The 12,102-nt window shown below is 47.1% G+C and overlaps 1 long non-coding RNA gene across 1 annotated transcript; it reads left to right on the top strand.

Moving 5' to 3' along the window:
• The first annotated feature begins 554 nt into the window (after positions 1-554).
• Positions 555-3,088, top strand: LOC129145168 (uncharacterized). Its single transcript, XR_008550337.1, has 3 exons — positions 555-714; positions 1,514-1,975; positions 2,931-3,088. It is a non-coding gene; the product is annotated as an uncharacterized LOC129145168 (long non-coding RNA).
• The last annotated feature ends 9,014 nt before the right edge of the window (positions 3,089-12,102 follow it).

The raw sequence follows: 12,102 nt of genomic DNA, 5'->3' as shown, positions 1-12,102 counted from the left end.
AAAGCTATTATTAAAAATGACTTAATGGGGGCCTCCCCGGTGGCGCAGCGGTTGAGCGCTGGGTTGCGAGGCTGCCCGCTGCCTCTGCGGCGCCGGTTCGATTCCCGGCTGCTCCCCGGCCACCGGAGGAGGGTCCCACATGGCGCGCAGACCTCTCCTGCCGCCCGCTGCTCCCCTCAGCAGTGTACTTCGGTCCTTCTGCCTGCTCTGCTCCCCGCTCTGGCTCTGGTGAATTCTCTCACCCTCCCGCGCTTCTGACTGTACCCAGTGCATGTACAAACAAAACAAACGAACAAACAAATAAATAAATAAATAAAACATGCCTCTATAAAAGAAAAAAAAAATAAAAAAATAAAAATGACTTAATGTGTGTGTTTCCACATGTATATAGATAGTCTTATGACACCAGGTAGTCTATGACACCAGGTAGAACTTCAAGCTAGTGGCAGAGAGAGAGAGTCACTGTTAGCAAAATCATAATTGTGATACAAAGGGAGGGCTCTAGAACAGGTAGGCCTTGTTAGAATTCTACCTCCACTGCTTACTAACTGCGTGACTTCAGGCCCATCGCTCATCCTTTCTGAGCCCCATGTCAACTATAAAATGGGGGGCTAGCTAACTTACAGAACTGGAAAAGAGCACCTGTGTGTTGCTGGCACAAATATGGGTGTGCAATGAACTTCGGTCCCCATCTCAGGAGACGCACAGAACCAGGTAGCAGAGCCACTTGCCTTTACCCAGATGTACCCCAGTCCAGTGTCTTCTTCCAAGGACAGCTGCCACAACTTGCCTCAGAAGCCCTTAGGTCCTTCTAATGGAGCCCCTGAATTTGCATAGCCCCCACTGGACCTGGATGCTACCACCCTGTGGCTCCCTGCTAGTCCCACTAACACACACCTGGACAGGTGCCTCCAGGCTGATCTCTTGAATCCTTGCCCCACATCCTGAGAGGAGACACTTGTTTCCACTCCTGTTTCACGAAGCCCATTTGATGGAGAAGCAGAGAGTGTGCCGTCTAGACTCGTCCCCCAAACCTCTCAGACCATCCCCCTCATCTCTCTTCCCCTCTTTTTGCAAGTGAGGCCTCAGAGAGCAAGAGGCCTCGAACCTCAACAGACCCCCAGATGTTCCCTACTTTCCACATTAACATCCCTCGGATCTGGGCATCTGGGACCCACTGCCCACACTGACACCCTTCAGATGTGATGGGTGCTGTGCAGTAGAAGCACCTCTGGCCCCACGCTCTGCAGCTAAGCAAGGCAGGAGGGCCTGTAACCAAGGCAGACTTGATTTGGTGGCTGCCCCGTGACAAGCATCTCGGACTTGACAGCCCAAGTCCAAGTGCAAGTGCTTCACCTGGGCTCTTGGAGTTTCCCATGCAGCAACCCCATCCCCTCAATCTCTTACTCTCCTCCCCATACATACACCGCACCCCCATTCCCTCCTGCATGCAGGCTTTGCCGCACTGTCCCCAAAGTGCTGAGATCCCAATCTTCCTATTCCTGTTTTCTAGGGTTTGACACATGCCCCAGCTGCTCCACGAAACCTTCCTGGACCCCTTATCTGATGGCTGGTAGTATTTATTGTCCTTCTCACACTGGAAAGCCACGCTCATGTGCTCCCACGTGCATTCGCTCAAGCGAGTTGCTCTAACACAAAACGTCCTGGGTGCTCTCCCGGTGCAAAGCAGTAGACAGGCATCACCGAGAGACACACGGTCCTACTCCCCACAGAGCAAGTGGGGCAGGGACACCATGTGGAACCTCCAGCTGACAGCACCTTCCCAGGGCTCTGGGAGCCACCCGCGCAAGAACCCCCTCTTTCTTCCCCCATCTGCCCTGAGGCCTAGAGGCAGTCTGTGTCACACAGCCTTTAGGAACTCGTCCCTACCCTGAACACACCCCCGGGAAAGCTCATGTTCCAGATCAGGAAGCTGCAGCTCAGAAGCAAAGCAACTTGCTATGACCCCCCACTAGTAAGTACCTGACCCTAGACCCATACCTGGTTCGTGTGACCCCAGAAACCACAAGCATTTCGTCTACCTCATGTCGGGTTTCAACAGTATATTAGTTGACTCATTACAGCTGTATCGCTCTTCCCCCGCGTGTTTCAACTTCTGCCTGCGTCTCGTCTCGGGGTCTCCTCCCCCTCCTCGCCCGGCCGGTGGACCCTTCGCAGCTACAGGGTTTCATCTTGGGGCATCCTCTTTCTTAAAGAGCTCGTCTCCGTTTCCTATTTCTTGGCGCCACCTGGCGGCCACGGAGAGCACAGCGTGTTTTTTATCAAGCGGGCAGAGGGAGGCGGTCTCAAAGCCTCAAAAGTCTGCAGATCCTTTGAAGGTCACACCCTCAGCAAAACCGTGCTTTGGGCACAGTCCTCTCCTCCCCCCACCGGAACCCTCATTTGCACCGACTCCACTGCAATCCACCAAACACAGACTGGGAAGCCTCCCCTCCATCACCAGGTAGTCTCCTGGGGCTTCCTGTGCTGCTGAGCACAGCCTGATATAAACAGGGGGTGCCCCGCCTTTCAGTGGAGTGTCTTATCACCTTATGGCTGCTCTGCCATGCCGCAGGTCTGGAAGGGGACACCCCAGCAGCAGAGGTGTCCCAAGCAACTCTAAGTTGGCCAGTGAAGGGTCCACCCCTGTTCTACCATCAAAGTCTTCTTACAAAGAGGAAACACAGTGAGAACAGTCCTCACTCTAAGGCATTGTTTTAAGTGATAAATGCAGAATACTAAATTGTACACAGTGAGCGAGCTTTCATTCTTTTTATGTAAACTTCATACTTTACAAAATTGCAGTAAAAAGAGCTGGAAGAATGCTAAAGTATCAGTGAGGGTTATTTGTGAATGGTGGGGTTTTTAATAGACTTTTCTATATATTCTAATTTTTTCACAATTATCCTGGAATATCTTTATCGTGGAAGTGGGAGAAGGAAGTTATGGCTCTTTGGAAAATTGAAAATATTTCCTGTGATGCACTGGGGAGCTATGGCATAAGAAGTTCCCTTGACCTCGAGGTTGAAAGCCCTGATCAGCCACTCATAGGCTGAGTTGCTTTGCTGTCCTTCACAAAGTAGACAGAATTATAGCTACTGACCTCATAGTGTTACTCTAAAGGCTAAATAAAAGATCATGTATATAATAACTTAGTATGTGGAGTAAGTGTTCGATCAATGATCCCTGAGTGAATGTTTTATATCCTTAGGACTGAACAATGCAAATAACAGAAACCCAACTCGGTCCAGTTTAGGGGAAAAAGAGGGACAATGCTATTGTTACGGTATTAAAAACTATGAAGATTGGGGTTTCAGGCACAGCTGTATCAGGGTGCTGAAATGGCATCTGCTTTCTCCATCCTCAGTTCTTCTTTTCCATGGACTAGCTCAAATCTCAAGCCAGATCTTCCAAAGTGGTATGGGGGCCCTTCGTAACTTCAGCTCTCACCTCACAGCCTTGTCAGGGAGAAAGCTCTTTCCCAGTAATTCCAACCAAAGTTCCTCAGCCCTAATGCAAACTGTGAGACAACAGTCTGACTCTCAAGGACATCAGAAGCCCTCCCCTAAGAATGGAGGTGGGGGTGAGGATCTGTTCTACCCCAAACCATGTGATTACTTGGGGTCTTTCCCCAAAGAAAATTTGGAGTACAGTCACAGGGGAAGGAAGAAACAGAAATCACCCCCATTCTACACACTAAGCAAATAGCATAGTGCAGAGGCTGTAGCGAACATGGGGTCGCACCTTCCTTTAAGATAAACATTCTACGCATTAGCTCCTGGAAGGAGCACTGGGCTGGGGCAGCAGGAGGTAAGCATTTAACTTGCAGCTGATCACACAAAACCATGATCACATAAAACCATGGCTCAGTTTCTGAATTGCACACTTGGAGGGGATGGTGGGTAGATTATATCTGATTACAGCTGTGATAAATTAATTCAAAAAATTGTTTAGTCTTAAGAATAAAGGAAGGTCTGATACACACAGCAGCTGGAATGAACCTCAAAAACATGATGCCAGTCACAGAACGTCACCTACCATGTGATTCCATTTCTACAAAATGTCCAGGAAAAACTAAAAGCAGGTTGCTGTTGCCAGGGTCAGGGGAGAATGGGGACAGGGAGTGATTGGAGTTTCCCGCCAGGGAGACAAAGATGTTTTGTAACAATATAGAGGTTATGGTTATACAACACTGCGGACAAGCTGACTGCCACTGAATTGTATACTTTTATCAAAAGGGGAAGGGGCAAGGAGTTAAATTGGGTAAAAGAGGCTGCTGTATGGTAAACCATAGAATTGGACTCTGCTCCGTGGCGAACTTAATGTAGTCAATACAGATGCTAATTTACAGAGATGCACACCTGACAATGTTTTCATGCAATGTTACTTCGATTAAAAAAATTTTTAATGAAAACACAAATTAAATAACTACATAAAATATTTTTAAAGTTCTTATATTAAATCACAGTGTACACTTTAACTATCTTACAGGTGTATTTGCCAATTATAGTCCAATAAAGCTGGGGGCAAAGAGTTAATTTTTTTTTAATGGGCAGAGGCGCTAAATAGGCCCTTCTCCAAAGAAGACATACACACAGGACCAACAGGCACATGAAAAAATGTTCGTCATGGCTTATCATCAGGGAAATGTAAATCAAAACCACAAGCAGACACCACCCCACACCAGTGAGAATGGCCTCTATTAAAAACAAGTGCCGGAGGGTGTGGAGAAAAAGGAGCCCTCCCACACTGCTGGTTGGCATGTAGACTGGTCCAGCCCCTACAGAAAGCAGTGTGGAGGTTTCTCAAGAGACTGAAAATGGATCTGCTATATGACCCAGCAATTCCACTCCTAGGAATACAAATGTAAGGGGCAGGAACAGACACGGTGCAGGGTTCCTGATCCCATGCAGACCGGGTAAAGGAGGAGTCAGAGTCCTCAGTGGTTTTGCAGGTTTTTATTGGGGTTCAGTGGGTACGTGGCAGGCCGGGGTGCTGGGGGGGCTGGGAGGCTGGCAGTCCTCCCAGCCCCCAGCAAATCTTCACTCTATCTGGGCTCTCTGGCGTTCTCTGCTTCTGCTTCGGGCTTCTTCTCTTTCGGCTTCTGCTGCTGCTTTCTCAGCTTCTTGCGTCCCTGTGACGCCGCCCTTATAAGCACAGTCTTAGCGCAGGTGTACCCACTCCAGGTGCCCGCCATCAGGCATGCATTCAGGATCACGGGGTTCCCTCATCTATCCTGATGGCGGGAGGGCAGAAAAGCCTGATACCTTTTACCTTATCCTACAACAAAGAATCAAAAACACTAATTCCAAAGAAAACTTGTACTCCCATGTTTACTGCAGCACTACTTCCAATAGCCAAGATACGGAAAACCTAAGCACCCAAAAAACAAATGACACACACAAATGACACACACATACTATTCAGCCACCAAAAAAGATAAATTCATGCCATTGGTAGCTATGTGGATGGGGGGGGGAGGTGGGGGGGATTATGCTAAGTGAAATAAGCCAGCAGGCAACAGATAAATAGCCAATGGTGCCACTTATAGGTGGAGCATAGTGAAAGCAAACAAAGGGTCAGACCATGAAGCTGACCTTAGAACTGAAGCATCCAGAGGTGTGGGGGGTGGGGGGGAAGGGGAGAAAGTTGTGGGGAGAGAGCACAACAGACTATGGGGGAGGACTATGGGTGCTTTGGTGGTGGGAGAGCTTGGGGTCACTCCGCCAAAGAGGGAAAACCTGTGCTTCCAGAGGATAACAGGATATAAAACAATGGTACTTTTAAAAAAAAAAATAGTGGTTTACCTCAAATTTACCTCAATTCAAAAGCAACTTTTTCTTTTTAACTCTCTGCTAGCCAAATGAAACCTCCATGTGCCACACTGGGCCCAGTCCTTGGGGGTTTTGTCTTGCCCAGGTCTCTCCCAATGCTCAGCAACCGGCTGATCCGGGTTTACAGTCAAGAGGAAAGGGGCCTGCAGTCTCCACCAAGTGGAACCTCCCAGACATAACTGGAGGCCAGTAAATAAAAGTCCGCTGGAGCTGGAAGCGGGCCAAGGTTTTCCTTTTTTTCTAACTGCCCTTTGCCACAAAGAAGGGCAGCAAGTCGCATCTGGGTGACAGCGAATGGACTTTGTTGACATGGCCCAACTTTAATTTTTGTGAAGTTAATAATTAGGCTGTCATCCCTCTGCTCCAGAGCAATTAGTGGCCTGCTGAGGGGATGAATGGGCCCTATTATCAAGGGAAATTATAAATAGAAGCCAGCGCAGGGGGGTGGGAGCCTGCACAGCGTCACCCCGCCCCCCACCCCACGCCTAGTCTGTCCGACTGTGTTGACTTGCGTCTGGTTGACAGCTTGAATCCCAGCTGCCATTCGAAAGGGCTCTAAATTCTGCTTCTGTCATCCCAGCCTGACTTTTTATGCTGTCCAGAGCAGAACCGAGCAGCCCAGCTGGGCAGCAGGAGAGCCGGACTGAGATAAAAGCCTTTGTGGCAATTGCCTGCCGACTCCAGGGTCTGAAGGTGTCTGGGGCCGAGCAGAGGGAACTGAGCTGGCCTGACAGGCCGGGGTGTTGGGGACACTGAGTGACAGACTGCCCAGTGGGTCCCCAGGTCAGCACAGGTTCCCAGCCAGGAGTAGCACCTCCCAAAGGGAAGGCTGAGGGGGAGAGGCTGCCCTGGGTCCCGCTGGGCTCCTTTCTCAGCTTGTCTTAACTCTGCCAATATGTGGGACAAGTACATGATTCTCCCTGCAAACTTTTCTATCAGATCAAAACAGAATCTGGTAGTTCAAGAAGGAAACCATGTGTAAAAGAATAGCGGTCCCCAAAATGCAAATACTTACAACTAGAGAGCAGCTATAATTGTTTCATCTTCTATCTCTATCTAAAAGAGCTATAATAATATTTAACATTTATATATTTTCAACATACCTGGTACTTTTCATATATGAACTTATTTAAAACCCTCAAAACAGTCCTATTTTTACCCCCATTTCACAGATTTGTAAACTAAGGCTAACTTGTCCAAGGTCACAGGGCTGATAGGCATAATTCAAACCCAGACACTTTGACTGAAGTTCATACTCTTACCTACTATTTCAAGGGCTTATAAGCTAAGTCAACCAGGGGAAGGAGACAAGAGGGAGTGGTGGGGACTGTGGCAACAACACATTCTGACTAGAGGGGGCAGCAGCCACCAAGTGGGCTACCTTACAGGGATAGGGTCTCCAATTTTTTAGGAGAAGCCAGAAATCAGAATTTAACAAGAAATTTGTGTTTCAAATACTAGCAAGTAATTCAAAACTCTTAAAAATAATGTGCAGACCAAACAAAGCACCTCCTGGGCCACCAGTTTGCAATTATGATGCAGAGCTATGAACCTGGCTCACTGGACCCAGAGAGATGTGCCGTGGAAGTCAAAGTCCAGCCTCTTCACTCTCCCAGGTATCTTTCCTTCCATGGAGAGAAATGGGAGAGGGGAGAGACATCCTCTGCCCAAGCAGGGCTCTCAGCTGGGCTCCACCAGCAGCTATGTGACTTTGGACAAATTACTTACCCTCTCTGAGTCCCAGTGTGCTCATTTATTAACTCAAGATGATAGTTTCTGTGCTGCTGGTTGCCTGTATGAAAGGGCTGCAGGAGCCAAGGTTGGTAGATCATAAGGCCCCTCGCAAGGATGGGGGCCACCTGCATAGGTGATTTCAGTCTGTGGTCGTCTGGGGCAGGTAGAAGGGAGGGAGCCCCAACTCCCATACCAGAGGCCCATCTCATGGCTGCTCCCCCCATTTTCTACCTTTCTACTCACACTCCAGGTGATTTCAGGACAAACGCATATTGCCCTGGAGTCAGCATGCCCCGAGTCCCTGCTGACCCCATCTCCACACCTCCCAGGAGAGAGAGGCCTGTGTTGGCCACTAGAGGTGAAGGCCAGCCTCTCACTTCCGCAAAGACACAGAACTTAAGAATTACAGAAATGTTTATAAATATAATTATATAATCTAAAATGCTCTAAATATTATAATATACATTATATGATAATATCAACAAACTATAGGAAATGAGTCCCCCACCCCCATAAATAATTTGACACATATTCACCTAAGGAATTACTTCTCAACAGAAACTACATACAGTAAGCTTTTTCTGGAACTGGACTCGGGTCACATTACAGCCATCTTCTTTCTTATTGCGTTTTGGGCATCTTTCCTGCGAGCACATGCTACAGGTGCTACAGTTTTATTACTTTCTAAACCAGGCCCATGTAGGTGGACGTTACTTGCAATTTTTTGTTGTTGTTATTCCACAAGCAGAGCCATGGAGAGCAGCCCCGCCCTATAACTTTAGACTCAGGAGAAGTTTCTGTGCGGCTGGTTCTCGAAAGTGAAAATACTAAATCAGAAGGATTGAGCATTTTGTAGAGTTCAGCTGCTAAGAAAAATAAAGAAAACTAAGGTAGACATCACTGACTAACAAAATCAGCATTGTGACCCATTAGGATCTCATAACATCACAGTAGCACGTGTAGACTTACTTACACTCTGGGACTGATATTCAGAGCTTGTACTCAGGATTGCCTTTTAAAGACAGGGACACTCCTTAAGGTTGTCCTGAATTCCTTCCAGTCACTCTGGATGGGAGTGGCCACATTTTCCTTCCTGATGAGGAGGGACATTCAGGCCAACAATACGAAGACCTAATTATGGGGAAGTAATTCATACCTTGCACTAAACTCCAGGAGAGACTATGGGGAAGAGTGAGGAACAGAGAGGAAAAAGCAATGCATCAGGAGCTCTGTTATCCTGGCTCTACTTCTACTATCTGTGTGGGCTTGGGCAAGGCATCGTCCTCTCTGACGCTCAGTCTCTTCCTCTGGAAATGTGTCTAATAGTCCGACCTCAGAAATACTCGAGGAACCCAGGATATGCCCAGGACATATCAAATATCCAATAAGCATTGATTAAATTGGAATCCTTGAACCCACCTCTGCTATCAACTTCATAAATTCTGTCTGGGATCACAGGGGACCACTGGAGGAGCAATGGCTTTGTGTGAACTTAGCAATCAATTGAGTAATTAGAATAACAAGAAGTGGCTAAAAAAAGTAAAAAGAAAAGAAAAGAAATGGCTGTGACTAAATTTGGCTGCAGCATAGACCAGCTGCTTCACTAGTCCAGGAAATCGGTCACCTTGACAGGACTCATCATTGTTTTCTTGGCAGGTGCCACACCTAATTGCCTGAAGATGCAAGTAAAACCAGACAGTGCACTTCTATGAAAGAAAATGTTTATGTTTGTATGGTCCCTTCTTCCAGACACACCCTCTCATCCACTCTCTAGCAAAAATGATCCTTGAAAGCCCAACCAAGGAATTATGTCTCCAAGAAATCCATCCCTCAACTTTGCAATGTCTCAGCCTGCCAGCCTATAGTTTGGGCATATTTGTGCACATACGCAAACACACAGATACACACACAATGGTCTAAAAATATTTTGTGCTTACTAAAACTCCACAACTGCTTTATATACCTAGATCAGGTCTCAACCAAAGTTGAGGTTTCAGGGATCCTCTAAATCTCAGGTCTACTAAATATCATTTACTGAATATATACAAGCACGGGGTGTTTCACCTATGTTAGGTGTTTAATTTTTCAACAACTCTGGATGACTTAAATGTCATTATGTTCAATTTACAGATGTGGAAACTAAAATTCAGAGAGGTAAAGTAACACAGCGCTTAGCACTCAAGGTGGACAAGTCTGTACCTAAAAATAATTTTGAATGATTTAAGGATGGATGGACGCATGTATCCATGCACCCATGGATGGATGGCTAGATGGACAGAAGGCTGTGTGGATGGAGGTGGAATGGACAAATGATAAGAGGATGGGTGGTTGCATAGGTGGATGGATAAATAGATTATCAAATCAGTGGTAGATTTACCTGACTCCAGCAAGTGTCTCCATTTGAGCATAAAGGAGTTCCTATTTCTTAGCACCCAAAGTAGTGCACACCAGGCACTCAATCAATGTCAAACACAATAGCATCCAAGAATCCTTGTTCCAACCAGTTTCCATAGCCACCTCACCAAAACTGAGTGCTGGATTCAGCACAAGTATGGATGACTCATAATGGGTGAGGACCAAAGAGTCTTCCCCCTCCCTCACATCAGAATGGGCTGATGAGCTGAGGTTCCATGGGGAGGATTTGGGTTATACTCCACGGGGAAATTTCTGGTTTACTGAGACACACCTTGTTAATAATAGACTCCTCCTTCCTGGACCACTAGGGGGCAGCAGTTCAGTATCTCTGGACATGAGCAGGGCTGGATCTGGTGAGCAAGTTCCACTGTGAGGCCCCACAGTGGAACCTTCATTTCAGGTTCCTTCTGAAACAGCTGTTGAAGATGGGGTGGAGAGATTATGACTGAAAGTGCTTCAGAAAACACTGGAACAATCAAAATATCAGTGTTTGCCATTAGGGGGCAGCTTAAAACAACCCTAGATCAGCAGCTCAGCCCTGGGCAGCCCTTTTGGAGAATGGAGCTCCTGCTGATGCAAAGAAGGTCCTCAGCACACATTGAATAAGAAAAAGCAAGTACTGGATGTGTGTCAACCCATTTGGATAACTTTTTAAAATGTGTGAACAAATGTGCATTAATTGTCAGCTGGTCTGTGCCAAAGAAGTCTTGCAAGGAACTCAAGCAACTATTTCCAGGCTTCCTTTGGAGGAAAGGACTTTTACCTTTTCTTTTCTACCTTTTTATGTGGGTTTTTTTTTGTTTTGTTTTGTTTTTTTTTAGAGGCATTTTTATTTATTTATTTGTTTGGTTGGTTGGTTGGTTGGTTTATACATGCACTGGGTACAGTCAGAAGCGCGGGAGGGCGAGAGAATTCACCAGAGCCAGAGCGGGGAGCAGAGCAGGCAGAAGGACCGAAGTACACTGCTGAGGGGAGCAGCGGGAGGCAGGAGAGGTCTGCGCACCATGTGGGACCCTCCTCCGGTGGCCGGGGAGCAGCCGGGGATCGAACCGGCGCTGCAGAGGCCAACCCAGCGCTCAACCGCTGCACCACCGGGGAAGCCCTCTATGTGGTTTAATTTCCTTTTTTGCCATTGAAATGTTCTTGTTTAATTCCCAGAGGTTATCTGGAAATTGGGACATGTGGAGATTTCATTTTTCTTTTTTTTTATACTTTCTTGGGAATTTTTTTTTAACTGAGTCAATTCTGTTTTTAAATGGGGAGTAATTTAGAGCTTGCTGCTGGCCCTGTCTCCCTAGGCCCTGGATCTCAAGGGCCAGCTGGTTGGCTCCATGGTGCCCCTCCCTCCCCAGGGCAGCCTGGCAGGCTCAGCCCTGGACCATAGGACATGGGACACCCTGAGCTACAAGGAGGCCTCCACCATTTGACTTTCTAAGAACCCCTTTGAGGAAGCAAGGCAGGTTTGTGGGGAGCTGATGACTTGGCACTTGGTGCTGCAGTCTGGCAAGTGAAGCCGCTGGTTTGCTGACATAGAAGACAGAGCTTCCCAACAGGACCAGGTTGTAGAAGCAAACAGGTATGACCTGGGGACTTGCAAGTCCAATCTGAGCTCTGGTCTATGCTGTCCTAAGAGATTCAGTGATTGATCAGAGCCTAGTGAAGTAAAATGTGCAGGCCTTTAGAACCCACGATGTGTGTCAACCTGCTTCTGATGTGTGGCTTCTGCATCTGACAGCTGGGTGATCTCTTTGGGAAAATGACTTGACCTCTCTGGGCCTCAGTATTCTCATTCATAAAACAGCAGTTCTAACAACATTGTTATAAAAGTGAGCATTAATGTACATAAACCACCTAACCAAAAAAAGAAATGGCACAAAGTAAGCATTTCATTAATGGCGAACACTCATAACTTCGTCATTATCTCCTTTTTGGAGGAAAATCAGCCCTAAAAATGAAAACTGAATCCACAAAGTTTGTAGCCCATGGGGTGTCATTAATTGTCCAGGTCCTTCTCTGAACCAGTGTGTCCTCAATACTGGAAAAGTCATCCTGTTCCTCTCTCATCCCTACATCTGAAGTCAACACCCACTCCAAGTCACAGACCCCAGCTCCCAAACCT

The sequence above is a fragment of the Talpa occidentalis genome, unplaced genomic scaffold, assembly GCF_014898055.3.
Source record: "Talpa occidentalis isolate TD23 unplaced genomic scaffold, MPIMG_talOcc4v2.1 talOcc4.9, whole genome shotgun sequence".
NCBI lineage: Eukaryota > Metazoa > Chordata > Mammalia > Eulipotyphla > Talpidae > Talpa > Talpa occidentalis.
The sequence above is the reverse complement of the archived record's forward strand: the minus strand, read 5'-3'. Positions and strand labels throughout refer to the sequence as shown.